Source organism: Arachis hypogaea, chromosome 17 (genome assembly GCF_003086295.3).
Source record: "Arachis hypogaea cultivar Tifrunner chromosome 17, arahy.Tifrunner.gnm2.J5K5, whole genome shotgun sequence".
In the NCBI taxonomy this organism is placed as follows: domain Eukaryota; kingdom Viridiplantae; phylum Streptophyta; class Magnoliopsida; order Fabales; family Fabaceae; genus Arachis; species Arachis hypogaea.
Genome location: NC_092052.1, coordinates 37,401,116 through 37,428,887, shown reverse-complemented (window position 1 = coordinate 37,428,887; position 27,772 = coordinate 37,401,116). Strand labels below are relative to the sequence as shown.

The 27,772-nt window shown below is 33.8% G+C and overlaps 1 long non-coding RNA gene and 1 pseudogene across 1 annotated transcript; both read right to left on the bottom strand.

Annotated features, from left to right (window-relative positions):
* The window catches only part of LOC140180580 (coniferyl alcohol acyltransferase-like), an 82,770-nt pseudogene that overhangs the window by 10,526 nt on the left and 44,472 nt on the right, over window positions 1-27,772 (bottom strand).
* Window positions 13-3,155, bottom strand: LOC112766067 (uncharacterized). Its single transcript, XR_003184087.3, has 3 exons — window positions 2,421-3,155; window positions 2,172-2,252; window positions 13-678 (listed from the first exon to the last, which is right to left on the bottom strand). It is a non-coding gene; the product is annotated as an uncharacterized lncRNA (long non-coding RNA).

The window sequence follows — 27,772 nt, the reverse complement described above, 5'->3', positions numbered from 1 at the left end:
AAAACAAGGATAAAAAATAAATAAACTTCCATTTAGTTAACATCATTCCGGTTAATGCATCAAAGTGCCACCTATATGTAGTAAAAAACAAATGGGGTATATACACCAACGAGAGTAGACTGAATAGCATAATAAGGCAATGTATTGCTTAATGAACTGGAGACAACCACAATTTGTGAACTAATTACTGGACAATCTCAAATTCTTAACACATGAAACCTACTGAGGAATATCTAAAAAAAATAAAAGTCATCCACTTCTCAATGAAGTACATGCATCCGCAAATGCATTGCACCTGATAACTCGGAAAACATATTCAGCACCATCCAATTCGCAATGAAAAAAAACATCCTAATGCCTATCAGAAGCACCATCCACATAATTAATTAAGAATCCGAATTCGATTTCATCAATCTCCGCAAGCTTCTCTATGACGTTGTTTTTAGTTAGTGTGCTCATCATGTCATGGACGTAGCTAGCGAGCATCGCGACTCTAATAATTTCTGTCAATGACAACAGTAGCTGTAAGTCACAAATAGGATCATGTGGAATGACACGTCATTAACGGTAAATATCATTTTATCTTTTTCCCCATCTTGACTGGCTTTATGGCAACACAACCCTGGTGCTTGTTCACAAGAAACAGTTATATAACAGGCTCAAATCCTTTAATAAAACCTGCAGATGAAATCAAAAGCAACATCCAACAAATCCTTAAATATCATTATCAAAAAAGGAAATGAAAAAAAAAAGGAATAAGAACTCCTTGTTAAGAAAGAAGGGTCCATGAAAGCTCTAGAATCAACTTCTTTACTAATCCTTCAAAGATGTAAATTAAGCAATTTTCTAGAAGTACCGATTCATCAAAAGTTTATTACAAGCTACATATTCACAGAATATATATATATATATAAGGAGGTTTGCTTTCAAATCTAACAGATGCATATGATTCTAGTTGTCTAGGTAAATGACATAAGGATAAAGATGATGGTGCTAGAGCATTTTGTGCTAGATGCATGTGCGTGCGTGCGTGTGTGTGTGTGTGGTTATTTCTAGTCTCTGTGTGTGTGTGGTTATTTCTAGTCACTTTTAAAAAGGTCATTTTTAAATTAGTTGCCAGTAGTATTTAATGAGTTACACAAGAAAAACTCTTGTTAATGCAATATCATAATCAATTGCCAAAAAGGCCTAATTTATAGGTGAAGGTACACACATATATGTTCTATATATTTAGTGTAAACATTTAAATTAAAATAATCAGAATTTACAGCATATATGTGAATGATTGCTTATCAAATATAAAAAAACAGTATATATATATATATAAGAGCTTGCATAATTGAATGAATCATGTGTTCACAGTATGTAGTGGAAAAGTTTAATCTGTTTAACGATACTATAGATTATTTAGTGGATCAATTCATCATGTTCCATGATAAGTGAAACATAGGTTCATGTAATCATCACACTTTGCTAATAAATTAAAGCAATCTAATATTGTCGATACCGGAATCATATTTGTAAAATAAACAATTAATTGGTAGGACAATAAATTTGAGTGAATAAAAATTGTCAAGTTGATCACAAGTAAATCTCAGTGGAATGAGATTAATTGGAGTCTAAAGCTGGCTAACAAGTCCAAAACTATAAACTAAAATTGCCATACAAATAGGAACTCATGTAGTGATAAAAACATGCCAGCACTTTAGTTCAAGTTTAAATAGTGAACATATAGATGGTTTCATAAATCAGTATAAAATTGTTGTGCACATCAAAGACACAATCCTAGTAAACTACATCTTGAGGCATTTAATAATAAAGAAAAAAATATATGCAAGCCAAGTTCAATCTGCAAGCCGGTGAGAACACACTGCAACATAAAGCAGAGTACTAAATCAATTTTTGTCTCCCAAAAATCAACCTCAGGTAATTGCAACATTCAATAGTTGCCACCTAAAGCATACAGATAAAATAGAAAATATCATCTAGCAAAACGAAAACATGCTTGGGTGCATTCAGAGATGGTTCCTTTTGATTTGTGACCCTTTCTTCAAGTGTTTTGGAAACAATATTCAATCTGAATACCATAACATCCAACACTGAATTCTTGTTATGCATACAAGTTGTGTCACTTAAATATAGTTGTGTCACTTAAATATAGAAAAACCCACCTATTCTCAGCCACAAAGCTACGCATTGGAAGGTGGAAACTGGATGTCAAAGCTATTTGAGTTGGCTTCCAATGCAACTTCCTGGTTGATAGAAAAACACCAAAATTCACAACAAACAGTTATAACAACGAAATTAGAAGGAACATCTAACAATTCCTTAATTATACCCAAATCATAGGCAACATCCAACAAGTATCATCCATGGTACTCAAAACCTACATCAATCAACACCAATTATTAAACACTAACCAATTAGTTCTGTCAAGTGAGGTTTTGAGGCTGGAGCAGAGGACGTCCTATTGCGTTCGTCAGATGAGAGCAGGGAGGCTTCAATGGCACTGCCAACAGCGCCATGCATCCGCAGCAGTGCAACCTTGGTGAGAAGGAGAACCCCCTTGTTCATCGCACCTGGGTGGCATGACGTCGCTGCGGCGGAGCTGGGCAAAACTACGATTAACACACTGGTTAGTGCGTTGACTGAATGGAAGCTTTGCGGCAACCTGAAGCGAGCTATGGTAGTCGGCTGGTGCCCGCACGTGGTGGACGGAGGTGCTGCGTCCGTTGACAACGGAGGAGAACGCCACGCAATGAACCTGATAGTGTGGTATTGTTGTAGATGGTTTTGGAATTCTGCTGCGATGAAATGGTGAAAAGAGAGGAGAGGGCTTAGTTAGGGTTAGTTTGGTTTACCTGAGTGAAATTTGGATGTTACTTTTGAGTGAAGTGGGCTTGAGGATCCCAGCCCAACAGGAGTTGGCAGATTTTTTGTTGAACCCCTCTTGATTCTCTAGCATTATTCAAACTTTTATTATTATAGGGTCTAAGGTATCTATTGGTACATCTTTTTCTTTATTCAACCAATGAATCAGAGACGTCATTAGAAGAAATAATTTTGCAAAACTTTGGATACTAAAACTTTTACTTATGGAACTTTCCAGATCCTAAAGGAAACCTTACTTGCGTGTTTATAGCTGTGGATATATGCGACTTTATCACCTTCTGACACAAGTGACTTGTGACTACAATAATAAACAGTACAGATATTGGTAGCCGCAGGCATTAATGGAACAACTGCCTTCAACTACCACATTTTACGGAAAAAATCTTCAACGTACTTTAAAGCATTATGTTATTGGAAAGTTTTCGGGTGTGACAAGCCACTTTACTGGCATAACGCTATGTAAGTGTGCATAGCCATTCAGATATACATTAAAAAATTTGAATGATATAGCTTTCATGTTAAGGTTGTGATGTAGACTCTAATAGGAATGGTGGAGGGTGCTCCTTGAACCGGTGGAATCCATAATCTTGGCAGATAAATTTTTTTTTTTTTTTGGTTTTCTACAGTATCCCCCAACCCGACAGGTCAAAGACTAATCCGTCGCGGTACTGAGCTCCATTTAAGGGTTTGTCGCTGGCCAATGGATTGGTCTTGGCAGATAAATTTAATGACCTGTTGTGTGTCCTTGCATTGGATATTGTCATTTTGGTAAGCCGATGCTAAAGGGGAGCCGTCAACTGACAGTTGTAGCCAAAGAAAAAATTGGGCTATGCATTTTTGTTGGAATTTGTGGGCTTCATAATATGTGAAGAAAAAATCGTTGGCAAGAGTTGAAGAGTGTGGGTAATGATCTTTAAAACAAAAAGTTGCTAGACCTTGGGAGAGGTTATAGGACTACTTAGAAATATTCAAGTGCATTAGGAAAAATGATGGACTAGTGTTAAAGTAAAAAATTTAAAATTTCGAGTGCCTAATGTTGGTTGAATAGGAATAAGTGATGATCCAGTTATCTTCAGAGTTCAAAAATTTTAATTTAAATTCCAAACATAAAAAATTTATAATTTTTTGAACTGGGAAGATTTCTGTAAAAATTTGAAACTACTTCAATTATGCTAAGATAGCTTTAGTTTAGTAAAATTTTTCGATCAAAAGTACAAGTATTTCATTTTGTGTTTAGTAAATAAAAAAACTTATGTGCTTATGCTTATAGTTTATAAAAGTCAGGGGTGATTTTAAAAGTATCTAAGGAGAAACTTATCAAAATTATAAAGTCTAAAATGATTTCATACATGAATTAATTTTAAATTTAACTCATACATTTATGTTTGTTATAGTAATTTTAAATTTTAAAAATTATTTTACTAAATATAATTGTTGTTACTCGTACTTATTAAAAGTTATTTTTAATTTGATTTACAAAATATAAATGTTTCAACTTCTAGAAGTCATATTTTAAGAAATTATTTTTTATAAGTAATTTTTAAAAAATAAAAATGTTACCAAAGTAAGCTTTAGTCCGATTTAGGATGTGAGAGATTAGTACGAGGAGTTATAGTTAACATTTTATTATACAGAATTAAAGTTTTGTTATAAAAAAATCAAAATTTGATTGATTTAATTGATGGAGTTGGATAATTGTGGTCGATTTAAGTCCAAATTGTTATAATGATAAATTTTAATTTTATAATGAATAATTTGTAATTGAAAGGAGCCACTAACTTTTATTTCAGTCGACATTTAAATTTACATTTTAAATTTTTTAAAAGGGAGAACTGAAAAATTTTATTTTAAATTATTATTATGATATATCTTTAAATCTTTAATTGTTATTATGATATCTTTAATTTTATTTTAGTCAACCAAACATGTCTTTTAATTACTTTAAAAACTTATTTATCCGGAACGACTTTGTGTGGAACTGCGGATCCTCCAAATAGAATTTGAGTTGATGATTAAATATACATTTCAAAATTTAATAGATAATTAAACAAATTTTGTGTTACTAACTGTGATGATCAATTAAGAGTGATAGGTGATAGACATATTATTTAATGAATCGTTGCAATTAGCATATTAATTTTTTTATAAGATCTTAGAAGGTTAAAAATTATTAAAAAATAAAAGTACGAAACAAATGTTGAAAAATAAGATGCTATATTTTACTTTCACCCATTTTTTTATTGTTTCAAATACTTCAATTATTTACCCCGTATATATATGGTGGAGGAGACCAAGAGGCACAGCTGATAGGGTTCTATTATTTATTAAAAAAAAATTAGGATTGGAATAATTTGAGAACAATGTAGGAGTAAGAAAAAATGAATTTGGATCCTCTAAATTTTAAATTTGTACTTTAGAGGATAAAGTGTGATCTTGTACTTTTGAATGGTTTCTCTCTCATATTTATTCTTGGTCTCACCTATAAAAAAAAATGGTGAGAGATCACGCTTTACTCTCTAAAGTGAAATTCAAACTTTAGAGAATCCAAATTCCAAAAAAATGAGGGGAACATTTGTCAAGCAACATCTTAACTGCATAGATGAGCAGCATATTATTTTACACATTTCATCCAAAATGAAAATACACGTTGTATTGATTTATTTTTCGTATAATAAATTAAATATTATTATTGTAAATTTAAACAGTATTGTTTAAATTATTGATAATTTTTTTTGGTGACTCAAATTATTGATAATTTAAATAATAATACTCGTTACTATTAGATGTTATACTTAATATTAGTGTTATAATAATAATAATAATAATAATAATAATAATAATAATAATAATAATGATCATTATTGTTATTATTATTATTATTATGAGTAAATAGTCGGATTAGTTCCTAAAAGATCGTTCGTTCTATAAGTTGGTGCATGAAAGATTTTTTTTAATCTATTTTGTCATTTAAAGATTTTAAATTAGTCGTGTTAGTCATTCCGTCGCTTTATTCATTGATGTTATCAAAATTTGCAAATGCGACACATGAAGTGACACTTCGATACACACTTTGAAGTCTTAATTAACTATTAATATGATTAGTTTATGAAATTAAATCAAACTAAAATTAAATTGGGGGAAGAACTCAAGGCATTGGAATTTCTCATATCTACTCTCCATAAACCCACCCAACTTGGCTTGTAGAGATTCACAACGGGACATTGTCGTTATACCTGCGAAAAATTGGCCTCTGATGCATGTTGCCGCCCATGCAGTTTTTTTGCGGTACAATTCCTTCACCCGTTCGACTTTCCGAACCCCACACTCATCCAGCATCGTTTCCCATTGCGTCTCGAACTCGTCAACGTCCATGTCCACAAGCTTGCAGTGTCTAAATAGTTGGCTGAACGGGGAGTCATATATTTTGGAGGTCACATTACAAAGCAAATGCAAAGCACAATCTTTGCACTCTCAAGTTCTAACCTAACTTGACTTGGTTATGCTAATACCTGACTCTTCACTCTTAGTGCTCACCCAACTAAGAAAGGGGTACGTCACTAGTACAAGATACAAGACACAAAATCAACCTAAAGAATTTTTAAATCACTCAAGGCCTTTCACTCAAGTGTTTCTCTCTGCCTCTTTCCACCCTTAGACTCTTTTAATGACTCTCTCATTCAGCCTTTTACGTCAAGAAATTACAGAAAGATAAACATTGAAAAAAAAATTACAATCTGTAAAACATGAAGGAAATTGATGCTTTAACAGCCTCTATACTATGTAATAAACCAGATTAGCTTGCCTCTGATTTGGTTCCTCATTCTGGCGTAATGCTCCTTTGACCAGGAAGCGCTGTCCAAGTTGATGAACTTTTTCAGAGAACTCTTCTCGGAACATAAACTTCAAAAAACTTGTTATCTCTCCTTACCTCAGAAAAACTCCAGACCTTTCTTTTATATGTTCTTGCATGTTGTTGAGTTGCTGTCTCCTAGGTCAACTCTTTGAGCTTTGTGCTACCAACTTACCATATCACCTTTTTCAGTTAATCCCCAAATTAAAAATTTGAATCTGACTTACTCTTGCTTGACCGAAAGCCTCAGGGGAGCAAAGAAAAACTTTTTCAATGGTAAACCCAGATTTAAACCCTTGAGAAACTACTTGGTCCCCAAGAAACAATCTTGGCCATTGATTTGCAGCAATTGTTAACAGAAGTCACTTTCTCCATTTATCCCAAATTGGAGTGGCAGAGACTTGGTCAAGAGGAGAATAAAACATGATGCATGCAAGAGGAAATAAGTTACCTTTAACTTCTGCCTTAGTTTGATGTGGTTTGAATTGGATGATTGGACCTCAACATTTCTTGCCTAACCTTCTCTTTCTTTCTTCCTTGGTGAATAGCTTAAGAACTAAACTTTCTCTATCCTCTCTGAGTTCTGACCGTATCAAAATAGGTGAACGTTTCTTTTGTGGAAGCAACTCGGAGAGATTGGCTTGAGAGATGAAATTGGGTTTCGGTTTGCTAGTTGACCCAACTGAATTTCTTGCTTTGTGTTATTTGGGCTTCCTTTGGATTGTCAGCCTACCAGTAGGTTCAATTTATTCCATAGTGGGCTGCAACTATATATTGAGTGGTGACCAGCATCACTCAAACAAAATAATCAAAACTGATTGGATAATTAGCCCAATAAAATAACATTTTTCGTAATCAATTAATTTAGTTAATTTCTTAACTCAACACCTTATTTGTCATACCAATGTATTAGTAAAGGGATTGAATAACGTTAAAATTTTCCTATGTTCTGATGAACAAGTAAAAATTGCAACCTTTTGTAACTTTAAAGATCTGAATGAGCTCAGTTAAAATGCAATCTTTAATGCATTTTTGGAAAATATGTATTTACTGTTAGTCATTTTTGTCGCATTCTTGAATTCGAATGCATCTTTTGTCGATAGTAAGAATCAGTCATTCTTAGCTTCGGTGTTTTGCTTCTGGGCTTCTAACCATTAACACGCTATGGGTGTGTTTGGATTAGTGGTTCGAGTATCAAGAGCTCGTTTAATTTTGCCGAAAGATTCACTGTCTCTTGTGACAGTATTTTATTTCACTGAACGTAAATTTGATTCTACCGTTCAACCCATGTTTACCAATAGCTACGATTTCCAACTGTTCAAATTGGACTGAAATTTATTTATACATACCAATTGTGTCCTTTGTTATTTATATGGTGAATTTTGTTGTTTTTTAATAACATTTTTTGTCTAACATACTTTCAAGCATTTTTTATTTTTTTTGAAACTGTTATTATTTTTTATTCATATAATTTTTTTTATTTTATTGTAAACTTTTTTGTATCGAATAATTTTTAGCTTTAAATGATGATTCTGTTAATCCTATAAGAGTACTGGAGAGGACTGAGAATACTAAACCAATGTTAAAATTTAGTTAAATATCCCAAGTAAATTTATAAAGTCACATAAAATTATTATTTAAATTCATGTCCTATTCTCTAATTATTCATCTCAAAGTAATTTCAATTAATGCAATCCGAACAATGTTCAGTTTACCATAATCTATTTTAAATAAAAAATACGAAACAAAAACCATGCCACTTTTAATACGGAATTGTGTTTTATTGATTGTTTGTTTAAAGAATATATCTCAATTTAGGCATACTACTAATGTGGATGGAAGTTGACCTGTAGTAATTCAAAGTGGCCAATGTATTTTTTTAGAGTATTAGATAGAAGAATATTTATTACAATGAATATACCCATTGTAAAGAATTTTTTTTTTCAGTTGTTATATTTTTATGTTAGTGGTGTAAATTATTTGAAGGCACAAGATAGTAAAGTAGGTTGACTTTGATATCATTAGAAGCTAATTTTAACGGTTCAAACAAGCACGACTAATTCTGTAAAAAAAAAGTAATTTGTAATAATAACGTGATTTACATGTTAATTTTTTTGAGTAAATTCATTTCAAAATGTAGAAATTAGACGTAACGACACTAAAATTTTAAAGGAAATATAGAAGTTGACAACAAATTTAACACTCATTAAGAAAATAAATTTATTTATGGCTATTTCCTAATTCTAAATAATAACAAGTCTTATGAAAAAATATTAATGTCATTATTCTGATCAATTAATTATTTCAACTCTTTTTTAATGTATAAATATACTCAAAATAATAAGGTATGGATGACCGTTTCATTAATTGTTTGTTTGACAAATATTGTAGTAAAAAAATATCTCAATTTAGTCTTTCTACCACTGTTGACGGAAGTTCAACCTGCCTGTAGTAATTTTTTTCAAAATTTTACCGAGGAGATCTGCATTCCCTAAGGGGTAATTAAATAAGAACTTGCAATGACGGAGAAGGAACGCGGGCTTTTTTTTTTTTAAATAAGGAGTGAGGGATGGGAAGGGGGCTTCTCAAGAGTACTCATTACCATATCTAACTAGCAACGGAGATCCAATTTGAGTCGACTTAACTGGGGGCGTACGGACTTCAGCTGCATTGGACCTTTAAGGTAATGAACCTAAGTCGGATTTGGGACACTAACAACGGATTCTAGTTGATATTGCATGCGTTGAGGACTTAATAAGCCCAAATATATCTTGGATTAATATTTTGAGTCATTATTATAGCATAGACTATACTATTTAATATTATAATACTTAGGATATGTAAAAGTTGAATATATTTACATGACTTTTTTTAATTTAGATTAAAAAAATTAATTATTTCTTTTTCAGTTTTAAATATTATTTTTTATGTAATGAAATATTAAAAAAATAACAATAACTCATATAATTAAAATAGATAATTTTAATATATACAGGACACTATGCATATCAAGGATTATTATATATGATATATAATTTTTTTCCCTGTAATAACTATTTACATAATTTGTTGAACAATTTTTTATCTTATATTTAATAAATATACATAGAAAATATTATTGAACATACAGCATACGTAACTTAAGTCATTATCTAGGACAATAAATATAATAATTTAAATATTTATTTACTTATTCATTAATAAGTAGTGAAGAGTATGTAAGTAGTTTAAACTGATATTTTTTTAGTATAAAAGCAATAGTAAAGATTATTAATTAAGTTAATCACCTATTTAAAAAATTATGAAAACTGTGTAAATAAAATTAACAAATAAGATCACTATTTTTCCATAATACAAAGTTTATGAAAAAAAATTTCGATAATAAATTAATCCTCTGTAGATTATACAATAATTCTGTCGAAAAATAAATAATTAATACATTGGATATTATTATTTACGTACGAATATAATATATATATTATATTACTCATTATTAAGTTTATACTTAATATTTAATCCAATTTTTGGAAATTGAAATTTAACTTATTGAAATTAATACATGCTAAATATTTTACATTTAACCAATTTATTTTTATTGTAATTAAAAAAAAGGAGTCATTACTCAATTCTAAATTTAAATTTAAATTTGATTAAGAAAATAAGAAATATGTCAAATTTTATCTCACTAAGCAGAATTAATTTCAAGGAAAAAAATTATTTTGCACATCATATATATATTGTGGTATAGTATGGTCATTTACTATTTTTTTAATGGTAAGTATTGTCAAATAAAATGGTGTAAGAAATTAGAAAAAAATATATCCATAAATTTAGAAAATATTAAATTATTTTTCAATAGAAAAAATTATATACTGAATAACAAAAGTTACTATTGGCTTCTCCTCAAATTAACTAATACACATCAATGGTGTTTCAATACACCATGTTATCAGGTAATATTAGTCGCTCTAATAACTTTTGTAACTACATAAGTTTATGAATTTGCAAATTTAAAAATCGTTTCATAAAATGTGAAGTTTTAACAAGTTACAACGTTGATCATGTTGTTTTGACTTCACAAATGAAAACGATACCAACAAATAAAATTGTCCTAACTAAATTTCAATAAAGACAAAAGTCTATAGTATTGCTATTAATGAAAAAATAATCCATTTTAAAGACACATACAATTATGGTCTACAGATTTGGTAGCTCGGCAAGTCTAGGATTAATCCACCACATATTGATTCTCTATTTATTAAGGATGAGATTCGAACACCAAAAACTTGCTTAAGCACAAAAATGAGTTAACAATTCAACCAATCCAAATTAATTAAAATAAATATTAATTATTTTTAATGTTTTTAAATTGTAAAATATTTATAATAATAAGAAGTACTATATATATTTTTCATTTAAAATTTAATAACAAATTTTTATATAATTTTATATATTACTCCGTGCATGGCACAAAAACAGACACTAGTAACATGCTAGAAAAGAGTACGAAGCGTACCAAAAACATACAATATTAAACCTGTTTCCCAAAAAAAAAAAAAAACCATTTACAATTACACAGGCACGGAAAACTCATTTTTATAATTAAAATCTGTGTGCATTAAATTTATTATTAAATTTTTATAACATTATTTTTTAATCTTATTATGTAAAATAAATTAAACAAAAAAATTGTCCATAACTAATAATACTAGTAACAAAGTTTTGCATAATATAAAAGAGTATTAAGAGTGTCAATAATGTAATATACAAAAAAAAGCATTTTACAAATAAATGTAACAAAAAATAAACATGCAAAAAAAATTATATAATAATTCCATGTCATTAGTGAGTATGTAGCAAAAAGTAATTTTAACTAATGTTTTTAAATCAATATTTACTTTATGAAAATCAATGTTGTTATAGAGTTGGGAAGACATAACTTTTGTTAGCACACACTTACTTAAACCCAAAAAGGATCCCATAAAAACACTATTTTTCACAAAACATTTTGATAATTTACAGTCCAAACACACACTATATAGTTGGTATTTTCTTTAATTTAAATACAACTTTGTCCTTAGCATACAAATTTCTATATTCAGCTAAATAGGTATTTTTCCAATTGATGTTTCATTTGGCCATTGGTGAAACTCTAACCCTAAAAGAGACACGCGTATACCCTTGGACGACTGTTAGAGAATTTAGGTTGCAGGTGTGTGGCAATGGGCACGCAAACAATTTCTGCAAGAGATCTTCTCACCATGAAGTCTTCTAAACACGTTTGGATGCCTCTGGTTCCGGTAAAAATCTAGAAGAGCCCGTTCTGCAGGTTTTCGTGTCCCGTTCGATGTAATGGCCAGTTAAGAAAACTGTTGCTTTTTGCGCTGTGTTGCGGAGATAAGAATCCAAGTACAGTCCTTATTTGCAATGGATCCTCGTCTCGTGAAAATGGGGGCGCGCGATCGTTCCACATCGCCTCTGTCTCGATACCTTCACGCCGAAAGTAGAGTGATCTGGAAGAAATATGGCAGGCAAAGTTGCAGAGGTGATCCCCATTGTCGATCAGGTATGTCTGGTTTCTGTGCCAAAATAATGATGACCACTGAGTACATTGGTTGATGTGATGGTTCAGGGTGCAAGCCAAAGTTGAAAATTGCGCCTATGGTGGAGATAACTTTTTTTTCGGCCCAATTAATCAAGTGTATTAGGTCGAACCATAAGTGTTACACAGTAGCGATGGAGTCATTGGACTTCGCTAACGTGGCATGCGGTTGCAAATTGAGAAGCAAATTTATTTTTTTAATGATATTCTACTCGGTGAAGCCAAGAAAGGGGTCCGACTATACAAATGGCAAGAGTAAGATGTTCTATGGTTGGGGTTATTTGCAAATTAGCACGTGGGGAGATACTTGGGAAGGCACTGGGAAGTCTTTACCAGGTTCTCGTTCTCTCTCCACACCAGCTATATATAAGGTCATTTCCAAATCACTTTGGATCACAATCCACCTAGTTGTACAATCATTCTCCTTTCTTAAAATTCCTGAACACTTGGGTGTTTAGTTGCAGCATAAATTTCTTGAAGGGGTGCTTCAATGATGGACCAGGGGGGACGTTAATTGAATCATAGGGGCCTACCGAGGAGGAAGGGTAAGTAGTTACTTTGGTGAATGCCCAAAAAATTTTCTTGCAGTTGATTTCAAAGTCGTTGCCCCAACACGTGCACGACGTGGGCCATTTAAATGTTTGGTGAGGAGAAATGGGTTTCCGGAGCTAACATTGTTTTTCAACATGTAGAGTCGAACCGTCGTTGCATGTGACGCCATTAGAAAGCTCTGTGGCGGTGGCCGATGACACCAACTTGAACTTGGGTATGTCTATTGATGTCGTAAGTAATCGAACGACTTAGTTTTAAATTCATATAACATCTGTTAACTATCTAACCGAAAGTGTTGGTTTCGTCGTGGATCAGGAGATTGCGCCTTTTGTCACAGCGGAGGTCGACCCGGAGGGATTTGTGGAGGGAGAGAAGATGCTCCTAAAGCGCATATTTAATATCGTGCAGGCAAGTTGCAACCCCTTCCCAAATCTTTCATCCGATGCGTGTACTATATCTTCAGCTTAGCATGTAGTGTGGCTGGGACTGACATAACCCAGCTAAATGTTTTTGTTTTACATAGATGGATCTTTTTTTTTGTTGTAACTACAGTTCATGAGGTGTTCCTATTTCTGGAAGCTTACTGAAAATATAAAAACCCTATATAAAGAACCCAACCAATTCAGCCATGCTCATTATACCTCTTTTAACACAAGTAAAACATTAAAGGATAGAAGGGCATACCCAACAATAGTAACAAGGACACATGCTTGCCTTGTTACAGCATTTAATGGAAAAATAGATATCGTTTGTGATAACGACTAACGAATGTGTTCCTGTTATGTTGTAGGTTATTGCAGCGAATGGAAGCCACGATGGTCGAAGGTGATAGGAGGTTAATCGACGTTGCCAGGCGAGTGGAGCATACTCAATCAGCATTGGAGGATCTGAAGCAGATTCTCACTGCCAAGGCAGGATGCAGCAGTGGGGTATGGATGCCAACATCGTCTGCTATTCTGGCCGGGCATAGCAATGTCACTAGCACAACTGTAGGTCTTTCTGAACCGCTGAGGCTTGCTGCAAACCTTGGCTTCTCTCCTCCCGGACCAGATGCAGGGGGCGAACGTGGAGGCTATACCCACCTGATTAGCCAAACCAAAAAGGGTAAAGGTCAGCTTGATTCCAAAGTGTGTAGCCTGTTAGACGTAATAGTCCCAAATTCTCCTGGCCATGACGATGATGCCATCATCGACGAATCCCTCTCTACTCCTAGGCCACGTGCCCCGACCACCATTGTTTCTTTGCAAAGTGGAGGGTTTCCGTATTGGTGCGTTGGCATGCCTAAAGTGGGGGTCAGCCAGGCCCCAATCACAACTGCTCTTGCCCGCACACATAGGGACAAGGTATTCCTGACTTTGTCCAACTTATAGCAATGTTATGCATAGTATACTGTACAAATTGCATGCTCAATAGTCTTTGTATTAATAGGTCATGGCACATCTTATAACTCTCTCCCAAGTGGACACCACTAGTCAAGTCTGTAACTTGTTTAGCTCAGAACTAACTCGGCAAGGACCATCTAAGATCCCAAAGATGGAGACAGGTGATATTCTAAGCAGGATCCCTTCGCCAGCGACATGCAATATCCCACAGACACCCCCTGCAGCAACTGCAACTCTTGGATGTGGGGCTTTCAAGCCTATACCCAGGCCATGGTCGCGGAACACACTGACAAGAAACATGGAGTCCCCAACGATGCTAATCCCGCTGGCAAGTTCATTTTCTAAATGTAACTAATTGATGTTGTTTCATGCATGGTTTAAAAAACTAACTGGGGCATTAACATGCCAACTTCATGTGTAGGGGTACGAGATGGAGTTTTGGCCGATGATCGGCATGTCACTCTTATACGATGAGACTGTCATGGCTGCCTACATATTCAAAAAGCCCAAGTCAAAAGAAGATTATGAGTAAGTTTTGGTTGCTTTGTAACTGTAGAATGCTTTGGTACAAAATGGGGGTTCCATGAGTTATGACATGTTTGGTTGTTTACTGGTCAGAGAGATGTTGTACAAGTGCCTTGAACTACAGATGCCTCGAGGGATGTTCTTGTCTCTATGCCCTAGATATGTTCCTCACACAGATGTAAGTTTTCTCCAATCATTCAATTTTATTTGGAGTCCCGACATATCACCATTCCGTTCTACACGCATAATGCAACTACTTTTTTGGCATACCAGATAGTGAACACCATCGCATGGCTTGCCTCACTTAGAGCACATCGAACCAAGCCTATGTGTGATTGGTTCTTGCCTTCCTCATTTGCGGACCATATCCTCCAACTGAAACCCGTAGAGGCAATCCTTCAGACTTATCTGGGCCGATGGATGCCAGAAACAGATGAACTGGAGCATGTAAGTAGTTACTTGTTTTGAGATATGTAATGACAATGTAATGTCTATTTTTTAACTGGCACGAGGATTAACTAAACTAACTTCCCTTTATACTACACAGGTATTCGTGCTGATATTGGAGCCTTCTCATAGCTGGTACATGATGGTCCTAGATGTTAAAAAAGGTAAGGTGTTAGCACTTGACATTTGCAGGACTAATGAGAACAAAACCAGAAGGGAGCGGAACATGAGGACTATAGTGAGTTATTGTTGTCTGCCTGGAAAACCAATGCTTAGCTGCAACGCATTTCATTACTGTTGGTAACTTAGACGATCATTTTAGTATTCATGTGTCTCTCGCCTTCTTGCAGCTTGTCGTGCTTGGCTAGATATTTAGACTTGATAGAAACTTGCCAAGTTTCCATGTGATCTCTCTGGATCCTACTACTTGGGGGCCCATAGAATACTCACCGACGATTCCATTCCGTCCAGACAGGTAAGGAAACTTTTCTCCAATAAACCCCCAAATTTAATGTAATTTTCACTTTGCTTTACTAGCCAGATGCCTGACATTTTCTTCTGGGACATATCTCCTTTCACTATAAAGGATGATGATACTCCAATTTGGTGCTTGTATTGGCTACAACTTGATGGCAACTTCAACCCTGCCTTACTTTCGAAGAAGGTAAAAATGCCATTATATTGCAAACTTCGGTCAGCTTCTCAATTATTTAACATGTTGACCCATCAGCCACCACCACCTTATCTAACACTAACACTCCCTTTCGTGTGGTTAGCTTAACGAAGGCAAAGTTAGAATGAGGACTGCAACAAATATTGTGAATGCAGAAACCAATCAGAACAAGCTAGAAGTCAAAGTCAACAGTGAAATGGCGTGGCGCAAACTTTTTCGCACTGTTGCCTAGCTTGTGCCGTCGCCACTTAAGTCTCTGTCTTTTTGCCATGGCATACATCTTCCCGTGCTTGGAAGCCATGACAAGTTGTGTCACCTTTCCTTCCCTTTGTTTTGTTAAGCATGTATGCGTTATCCTCGTAACTTTGTGTCCGAGACAGTTGAAGTGGCTCCGATGCCAAATGTGTCTTATATTCTTAATGCCTTGTTAACGTAATTGGGAACAAGTTTAAATGCTGCTATTGTGTTTTGTGGAGAAGCGTGGTCCCACTTGTGAGCAGGAGCACACAATCCACAATCACCTTTTGTATGGGTTGTGTCTAGGGTGTTCACATCCAAACTGGTCCAAAAAAAACTGCGAAACCGCACCGATCCAAACCGAAAACCATTTTAAACCGCTCAATTTTGGATTTTTTTTATTTTGGATCGGTTTTATTGCGGTTCGGTTCGGTTTGCGGTTCCACTCTATACAACCGAACCGAACCGAATAATAATAATAATAATAATAATAATAATAATAATAATAATAATAATAATAATAATAATAATAATAATAATAATAATACCATACGGCAGCCCATACTCCCTTAGGCCTTAGTTCCTTATTCCATTTCCCTTAATTTTCCCCCACCAAGCCCAGACCCAATCACCCACAGCGCTGCATTGCACACACTCATTCAGTCATTCCCCATTTTCCCTTTCCCACAAAGAAACACAAACCCTGTACCTCACCGTTACAGACTCACATTACGTACACCTCGGCTCAGACCTCACTCACTTTCACCATCACATGCCAAGTTACCGACGCCATCCGCCGCTCCTCTTCGATGTCATTTCTGCTTCCTCTTCTCGGTGAGTTTTTATTTTTTATTTTTTTATATGACGATCAACATTATCTGTGTCTTTGATGTTCAAACCATAGTTGTAATAATAATATCTACGAACCACCACCAACTCTATTTTCTCGATGACATTTTTATTAAAAATAAAAAAGAAACAGTTTTTCTTCTCTATTTCTGATTTTCTGTTAATGTATTGAATTTGAAGTCAATCTGTTCTTTTTAGTTTGACAATTTATTATGTTAAATTTGTTATTTTTGACAATCTATTATTATTATCTTTGAGAATCTGTTATATTAAATTTTTTGTTGTACTTTTGCAGATTTTATATTTGTTCAGTTGATTTTAACTTTTAATTTGAAGGTCAACAATGTCAGCTTCATATCATGAGGTAATATTCTTATTTTGGAAAGTTTATGTTAGTAACAATTCAATATGTTGATTATTTGAAAAAAAATATTAAAATAACATAAACTGATTTTGGTTATCACAGGATGTTCAAAGCAGTGACCCAGGATTTACTAGTGCTACTCCGTCCACTTTTGAATCAGTTAGATCTTCGGGACAGTCAGAGTCGATGCCGCTGCCACAGTCGTAGTCCCAGCTACAAACACAGACACAGACGCAGCCACCATCGCTGCCGCCACGCAGTGATCAGAACAATGAAGGAACTAGATCTAAGAGGAGGAGGGGCAAAGCAAATGTTGCTGATGAGTCAACTAATCCTGGCTAGTCTGAGGAACCAGGTACAGGTAACACTAAAAAACCTATTAGACCTAGGTCTTGGACTTGGGAGCATTTTAAAAAAGATGAAAGTGGTCCTAAACCTAGGGCTATATGTAAGTGGTGTGGAGCATCTTATGCTGCTGATTCACATAAAAATGGTACTAGCAATCTTAAAAGTCACTTGTTGAGTCAGTGTAGAAAATTTCCAAAAGATTCACTTGATCCCACACAAAAAGCACTTGTTATGCAGCAACTTAAAAAAGAAGAAGGAAATGGGATGGGTAATTCTTTGATTGCTGTATCATTTGATCCTGATTTATGTAGACAAGCTCTTGCTAGAATGATAATTGTAGATAAGTTGCCTTTTAGATTTGTCGAAGGAGAGGGGTTTCGTTATTTCATGAGTGTTTTGCAGCCAAAACTCCATATTCCGGGCAGAATATTAGTTGCTAGGGATTGTTGGAACTTGTTCATGAATGAAAAACATAAGTTGAAGAGTGTCTTTATAAATTCAAATCAAAGTGTGTGTTTGACCACTGATTGTTGGACTTCTGTAAAAAATCTAAACTATCTTTGCCTCACTGCATATTTTATTAATCAAGATTGAAAGTTACAAAAGAGAATTCTTAACTTTTGTCTTATCAAGAATCATAAAGGTGAAACAATTGGTAGAAAGATAGAAAAATGTCTTTTAAATTGGAAAACAAGTAGGGTCTTTAGCATCACAGTTGATAATGCTAGTTCAAATGATATTGCCATTTGTTACTTGAAAGGTAGAATGGAGGATTGGAATTCACATCCTTTAAAAGGTAAATATTTGCATGTTAGGTGTTGTGCTCATATCTTGAACTTGGTAGTGAATGATGATTTGAGGGATATGCATTCTTCAATTAGTAAAATTAGGAATGCTGTTAGATATGTTCGTGCTTCTCCTAATCGCATGGATAGGTTCAAAAGTTGTATTAAAGAGGCTAGGATCCAATACTGCTCTTTTGTGCAATTAGATGTCCCACTAGGTAGAATTCCACTTACATAATGCTTGATAGTGCTTTAAAATTCCAAAAAGCCTTTAAGAGATTAAGTGAGAGGGATGCTGAGTTTGTAATGATGCAAGGGGGCATTCCAAAGAATGAAGATTGGGATAATGCAAGATGCTTTGTGAGGTTTTGAAGATTTTTTCTGATGTAACAAAAAAAGTCTCGGGTTCTACATTTGTGACCTCTTCTTCATATTTTCATCACTTTTGTTCAATTCTTAGTTCTTTGAAAACTTGGGCTGATAGTAATGACATATTACTTAAGGGTATGGCTACAAAAATGAAGGCTAAGCATGATAAATATTGGGGTAACTTGAGAAACATGAATATGATAATTTTTGTGGCTGTGGTACTTGACCCTAAATATAAGATTAAGTTTGTTGGTGGAGTTTTCAAAGGTTGTTTGAGAAGGAGGATGCTAATTTCTTATGTGGTAAGGTGAAGGAAGTATTCAATGGCTTGTTCAACAGCTATAGGGTTGCTCTCAATAGTGATCAAGCACACCAATCTGCACAACACAGCCAAGATGTGGATATAGATGATAGTGCCTTAGATGATGTTCACTTTGCAGCAGCATTTGAAAATAATGTACAAGCAAGTGAAAGTGTCAACACAAATGAAGTGGATTTATATCTCATGGAGTCCTTGGAGAAACCAGTTGATCCAAGTAGTTTTGATATTTTAACTTGGTGGAAAGTGAGCTCTAACAATTACAAATATCCTATTCTAAGTCAAATTGCGAGAGATATTCTAACTATGCCGGTGTCAACGGTTGCTTCTGAATCCGCCTTTAGCACTGGAGGTAGAGTGCTTAATCAATATAGAAGCTCTCTTACCCCAAAAATTGTTGAAGCTTTGATTTGTGCACAAAATTGGTTTCGAGCCAATTCATTGCCAATTGACCTTGAGGAGTCTTTTGAAGAATTTGAAAAACTTGAGAAAGGTAATGTTCTTTATTATTATGTTTTATTCTATCTACATATATTGATTAACATTACTACTTGATAATATGTTCAAGTTACTAATATTTATGTTGGGAATAAGGAGTATGACCACAATCCAATCAATCATGTGTCAAATAATTTGTTATTGTTATTATATTAAAATGTTAATATAATAAGGTCCTTAATTAAATTTAGAGATTTATCATTGTGGTAGTGATCATAATATTGAGAGATAAATCTTTTATAATTTAATCTAAATTGTTCTTGGTCATAGGATTATTAAAAAGGAAATTAGTAATCCAAAAAGATCAATATATATATAATGGTCTTCATTGGATGAAGATTAATAGATCTCATTTATTAAATTATATATATAGAAGGTGCATATAGAGATATCACCATTGAACTGACTCACATTGAGAATTCCTAATGGTTATAATTACCGCATATTTGTCAATAGGATATTCTCAAGATGAACACGGTAATAGAGTTTTCTTTGACCTGCGACTGTCATAGTAATTAACAATGTATTTATTATACTTTGATTCCGGACACCTAATACCCTAGGGTGCTAGTTGAATGGATATTGGGTATGATTTAAATACTTGTAGAATTAATGATTAGTCAATAAGGAATCCGTCAACTCTCGGTAAAGAGCTTGAGCTCTATGATTATAATGACTGAGATGAATAAAACCTTGGCCAAGGAGATTGAATGAATGAAGAAATGAGTTTCTTAAGTCATGCACAGTTCATTATAATAATGCTAACAAGTTAGAGTTTGACAATTAAACCATACTCTAAGGGTTAACCAAGAGCTGGAAAGATGGAAGGAATTATACTTTGTTCTTCTAAGGTTCTTAGTAAAAATATATTACTTCATACTATTGGGTCATTGAGGAGTGTTGCTAGATGCCAACCTTGATTAGTAAATTCAGTATGACTAATTTACTACCCGCTTAGTATTGAACCTATGGGATCATACACTAACGAGTGTTCTAATCTTTGTTGTAGAATTATTTAATTATTATTTTGATTTGATCAAATAAATAATTATATTAATTCAAAATAGAATATTGTTATATTCTTTGCTAGCACTATGAATATAATAATAGTATGATAATTGAGAATATTAAATGAGATTTGAGAATAATTAGTTATTCTATTTCTAAATTTGGATGAGATCCTAACTGATTCTGTTTCAAATTGAGTTATGATATGATTCATAAATTTGAAGGATTCAGATTTAGAATTTTAAGATATGATTCAAATTTGAATTGAGATTCAAATTTAAAATCATTAACAAATCTCATACTATATATATGTGTATGCCAAGAGTAGAGGAATCACAGAAAAGAGAGAATAACAAGAGTTTTATTCCTTTACCTCTACGCACATAAATGTATGTGAGCCTAATTCTTGGAGAAGAATTTTATGGTGTGCAAAGAGTTGCAAGAGGTTTCTCAATTTAGATCAGATGTCTATTGGTCAAGGAGTTGACAGCAAAGGTTGGTCTCGGTGTGGATACGCATAGAATCTTCGTACAATCGAAGAATAAAGCTTTTACTAAAGCGTTTAAAGGTATTTAGATCTGATTGTTTATTATTGGAATAAAGTTTAAGCACAAAAATAGATCTTTAGGATTACCTTCTTTTCTTCCGCTGCGTGTTATGAACACATGGTAATCCATCAATTTGTTTTATTATATTTTATTGTAAAACTTGAGCCAATTCCTCAACTAATAGATGAAGAAGACTCTGGTGATGAATCTGATTAGTGATCGGTGCTTCACTTCTCAGCTTGGAGTTTTTTATGTTATGTTTTTATTAAGACTTTGTTATGTTATTTATATTTATGTTGTTGAGATTTATTTAGTTGTTTTTATGTTGAAGAATTATTATTCAAAACTTGCTGTTGGATAATTGGATTGTTGGATATTTGGACATGTTGCTTTATAATGTTTTTTGGAATTTACGTTTTATTATTATGTTAGATTGTTGGACAGGTTATCAACTCTATAAATTAAGTTATTATTTTTTTTATTTAAAAAATTGCGGATCCAAACCGCTTGTAATCGGATCGGATTTCCAAAAAAAGTTCATCCAATCCAAACCGCACCGCACATAAATTAAACGTTCGGATCGGATGACTTTCTTCCTTAAAACCGATCCAAACCGCACCGCGAACACCCTAGTTGTGTCAATGTGAATGAATGCAAGCATTGGTCTCTGAATTTAGTAGAACTCTGTGATTTTTGAATTATACCTGTGCATATTTTACTTAACTAAGGATGCCCATGTAACATGGAGTCATGTTCTAAGGCTGTTTAATTTACCAACATATTTTGCCACTTTTCATTGTAAATGGTTGACCCAATTTGGAAGAGCGCGAATTCCTTACTCGTATAGTAATTTATGCAAAATATACCCATATATCAAATCCGATAAAAATTAAAATGATAAACCCAGAAAAAATACACGTGTTAGAAAACCAAAGAAATACATGTGCTACATTAATCAAGGGTGATTAATAAATATACATTTTTAGTTATTTAATTTTTAATGGAGTTAACAATTTATTTTTATATAATATTAAACGTGAAATGCATCACTGTTTTAAAATAATTAGTTGTATTTATATGGACTACCGACCAACCATTAAAAGATAAGAATACTAATTAATCTGTTATTAACCGTAAATATTTTTAGTAGTATTTTTTTATCACTATAAAATTTATTTTGATGTAAAGATGTTTATTAAAATAAAATTTTATTATTTAACCAATTTACATAAACATCTTTCTAAATATGTGAATAATAAAATATTTAATGTTGTCAACTTTAATGAAAATTTTGTTAATTAATTTAAATAAAGTTATAACATAATTTGTTAACATAGGTATAAAAAAGATAGACTCTCCCAATTTTAACAAAAAAAAAAAAAACAAATCCAAAGTCACATATACCATACGGTCAGAAAAAGAACTAATAAAAATATAGTCAATGTAGTTGTAAAATTTATAATGATAAAACTTAGGATTGAATAAGCATACTTATTCATTTTTTTATTTAGTATTGAGTACGTACTCCATGAATTAAAACATTTATGATAAATAATAGATTATTTTATTACTCTTATTTTTTAATGGTTGATATATATGAATACAATTAATTATCTTAAGATGGTAATTTATTTCATATTTCATATTATATAAAAATAAATTAGTAACTTAATAAAAAATTAAATAATAAAAAGCATGCATTTGATAGAAATGGAATTTTATATTTTAAAATATTAAAAGATACATTTTACACATAAAACAACTAAATTTCGTAGCCCAGTAGAAGTACCCCTCCTGAGATGAGGACTAACATTTTAGTAAAATTTCCTGTACATGCCACATATGGGAATTAATATATTTTAGTTACTTATTTATGTAAAAAAGCCTATTTTTTACCATGTTACCTAATTGGATGATAGAAGAGACAATGTCTCCTTTGAGCTGACAAAAAGATTATGACATTTTATAGTAAAATTTTCTAGTTTACTTGTCCTTTTATAGTGTTCCCTTTCTAACACTCCTACTCATGTACAATTGCTCCAGCATTTTTGAGTATTCCTTTTTTCTCTTTTCTTTTATGTCGATATAGTTAAAAAATTATTTAATTTTCTTATTACCAAAATGAATTCTAAGTTCCTCATGTATATACATTTTACTTGTGTATAGCATGGCATTGTGATATGCAACGTCCCTATCTGACATATATCCAAAATATGTTGATATTTATTTTCTCATATTTTGTCCATTAATTTCACAATTTTTTTCCTTAATCATTCATATAATTAACTCAGATATAAAAAAGATATGAACACGTATATATCATGTCACACACCCACAAGTCACATTAATGTCTAACAGTTGCATTAATCACATCTTCTCTTATCCTTTTTTCTTCTCCATTTTCATTCTTTTACAATTTTCTTTTTTTTCCTGTTCCTGTCCACCAATCAATTATAAATGTTAATCAATAAGTTGGTGTCTTCATCATGGGAGCTGAAAAGACCACAGTAACCTTAACAACGTTAAAATTCTTCAAACACAGCAAGAGGCAAGACATTAACAGGTTCATTTGACACGGAATTGTCCCCTCGAAGTCCATACTTCATTTCCAAAGATAACGTGTCATTCACCACCTTCTGCGAAATGAATTTGAAGTCCTCATCGCTCATGCAAGCAACCCTTTCGAGTCTCTTGCACAACTGTGAGAATGCACCCAACCTAGTACGGTAAATTGTCGACGGTTCCCCAGACGGACACCGGCACTTCTCCAGATCCATGTCGATCTTTGCTGTCTTTGACCAACGTCGCAGCACGAGGGTATAAGGAATAACCACAACATCAAGTTGCACCAGAACAGCTAGTATATGTACACATGGGAGCCGAAGGACTCCATTCTCAAACAGGAGCACGTGAAGGTGTTCGTTGTATTCTCGTGCTTAACCTGCCATGCCATTCCTGGTTTGCGGTACTTCTAGACATTGAAAGTTTGGCCACCTTCTATCTCAACACAAGCATTTATCCTCACCCGCACACACTGATTTAGCGACTCACGATATCTCCAAAACATCTCCCGCGTGAATCGTGTCGCACCAGACTTCTCTAACTCTATGAACTGACTTTGCAAGACTGGAGTCCCGTAGCACGAACGAAATTCCATATCATCCTCATGTCTCTAAGAAAATCCACACACCTCTGAAAGTTCATCACAAATTCAATCACGCCATACCTGCTTTCCACAAACCGTCCCAGTTTGGCATGCAAAGACTCGCACCGAGAAGTTGTTCTAATCCCCGCAAAGAATCTTCCTCTAATATAAGCAGTTGCCCATGAATACTTCTTCCTGTACAACTCCTGTACCCATTCAACCTTCCTCACGCCGCACTCCTCAAGCATTGCCTCCCACATCACCTCAAATTCGTCTATCTCGATGTCTGCCAACATGCAATGCTTAAAAAGTTGTGTGAATCGTGGGTCACAAATATTTGACGTCACATTCCGAAGAAGATGCCACACGCACAATCGGTGATGAGCAGTAGGAAAAATCCTTTGAACAGCTATGCACATTGCTGGATCTCCGTCGGTGATTACCGACTTCGATGCTACACCCCCATGCACTCCAAAAATTGTTCAAGCACCCATACGTAAGATTCCTGTGACTTGCATGACACTAAAGCTGTGGCAAATACGCACGTTTGGTTGTGATGGTTAACCCCGGAAAACACCACTACGGGTAGATTATATTTGTTCCTCCCGTAGGTCGCATTGAATGCCAGCACATCACCAAATACCCCATAATCATACTGATTGCGCCCATCACTCCAAAACAAGTCGCACAAGTGTTGTCCAGGACCCAATCTATGCCTCCAAAACATCTTCCCATCAACACGACCAACACCTTCTAGGAACCGAATGGCCGCATTTACATCTCCATTCTGCAATGCTCTTTGTCTCCTCACCTTGTTATACATATCTTGCTTCGTAAACGTGACCATGTTGAAGCCACCAAGTTGGGTTGCAAACGATTAATAGATCTTCGGAATGCTAATTCCTATATCCCGAATGCTGGTTAGGTGAGCAATCTCAACCTCTGAAATTTTCTTGTGATCTCAAGAAATCAACAAACTTTCCCGGCAGAAGCTCATGGTTGTGCTCATCGATAAATAGCAAGACATACCACTTTCCACTACCGTCTTTCCTCTTAATCCTCATCTCGGCCATACAACCACAACGAGTTACCACTTTATGCTCCCTCTTTCTATCAGTATTCTCCAACCATTTCTTCTCTTTGAACCCTTCTCTGTTGCAGACAAAAGTATACCTAACAATGTCTCCGACAATATTTCTTACCTTCTTTCCTTGTCTTGTTGCAAACCCCTTAATGCAGCTATACTTATTATAGAAACCTCTTGCCTCCTCAGGCGTGTTAAATTCCATTAGAAGAACGTCTTCCGATCTAAGCCCACCCATATCTATATATCCAACCGACGCCCCCCCCCCCAAATTATCGCACTCCAAATCTCCAACCACAACTTCACCATCAGTACCCAGGTCAAACAACGCTTCCTGCAAAAAGGTCAACAAAACAATGATGACAAAACCAAACATACATCACAAACTTGGCAAAGATTTTGGTGGAGCTCCTGTACAAAGGTCCATCAAATGAAGCTGAGTAAAATATTAGTATGTCGACAAAAAACCACTTAAGAATTGATAAACAACTCCTTCTATTTCATGGTTGCAACTCTCAGCATAGTCTATTTTATCCACACACTCTACAGATTGCAAATGTGATTCAACTTTACTCATCTATGAATATTAATTTAGTTAAATTCATAAATTATACACGACACAAAGTTAACGAGAGACCCGTTTATTTATTAATGCCCTCAATTATTTCACATCTTATAGTCATTCTTTTTACATGACTTTGATGTAGGATATAAGCAAAAAAATTTATAAGTCATAGATACACAACACATAACACTCATTCTTTTTAATTTTTTAATGTACAAAATCCATAATTCACTGACATAGAATTACACATTATGCTCATGTTCTAAAAAACTGAAGGCAAAGTTACTGTCTCAAACATGTCTAACAATTATTGAATAAAATAAATCACAAATTATTAACAATAACGGGTAAGTTACCCTCTCTGACAACTCCTACAATTACTAAATGAAATAAATTATAAATTAGTCATAACAAAATATTTTTCTCTATATTACAGGAGTTAGTAAAACTCATTTCATAATTTTCAATTTCTTTTAAACTAATTGTTCATTAAAAACATCAAAACCCAGATAGACTGAATTAAATCACATCATCAGACTAAATATTAACTATTAATCTGACATTTAGTGTAAAATCTTAACTAATTAATCATGATTCATTTTTTTTGCCTAATTACAAGAGTTTCAGAGGAGTTCTAGTTTATAATTTTTTTAATTTTTACGTTATAAAAAAAGTGTGATTCTAACTTTAATAATATCTTTTCAGAAAAAATAATTAACTAATCGAAACTCAGGAGTCTAACTCAAGAACCCAACTAAAAAGACTAAGCATTCATTTAATTTAACTTAGTGGCGATAGGAGAAGAGTCGATCAAACTCACAGGGAAGCAATACATTCACTCATTCTTTTCTCTCTTTTGGTTTCCATCTTCTATGTATGTCTTTCCATGTTTACTTACTTTCCTGCATCTTTTTCCTCCAAAAGCATATCACCCACAACAATGATTGCTCAATTCGCTAACCACCGTAAATTCAGTTCTTCTGGATTTTGAACTTCTTAATAAAAGATCGGTTTCACGAGAAATGAAAATTATAAAATGAGTTGGCTGAAATAACTTGCCTGCAAACTTAACAACTTCACCTGCAATATATTACTTCGACATCATTCCAACATAATTAACCCACTCATAACCACTCCTCAGTGTCCCTAAACCATTCTTTAATACCAAAAAAATTGTCATGGCACATTTCAACCAATAAGCACCCTCACGTTGTCCATCTATGAGCCACAAAAATAAAAAAACCTACAACTATGTTACCTTCCCATTAACTACATAGCGGCAATGCCTCATTAAACAACCTAGTTAACAATAAATCCTTACATGTTGCTTACAACTGTATTCTCACACCTCAATACCTCACCATCAACCCTATTCATTCTTGGCGAACTAGATAAAATCGCATACATACCCCCTCATCTGCATAATCGGTTTGCGCCTGCGAAAACTTCTCCACCATCGCCACGTTCCATTTCCACGGGTCTTCAGCCTTGCTACTACTCGATGTCATTCTCCACTGGCACTCCCTTACTTGAAATGATACCCATCACACAAACTCAATTACTCAACAACTCCAGCGTCACTACTCATCATTTGCCACGATGCTGCCAACCACCAAATCTTCAACCAATTCAAGAAATTCAACACACACATTCATACTCAACAAATATAAGAAATTCAATAAACTAAGTTAGACAGATTCATACTAAAAAAATTCAACAAAGTCAAGAAA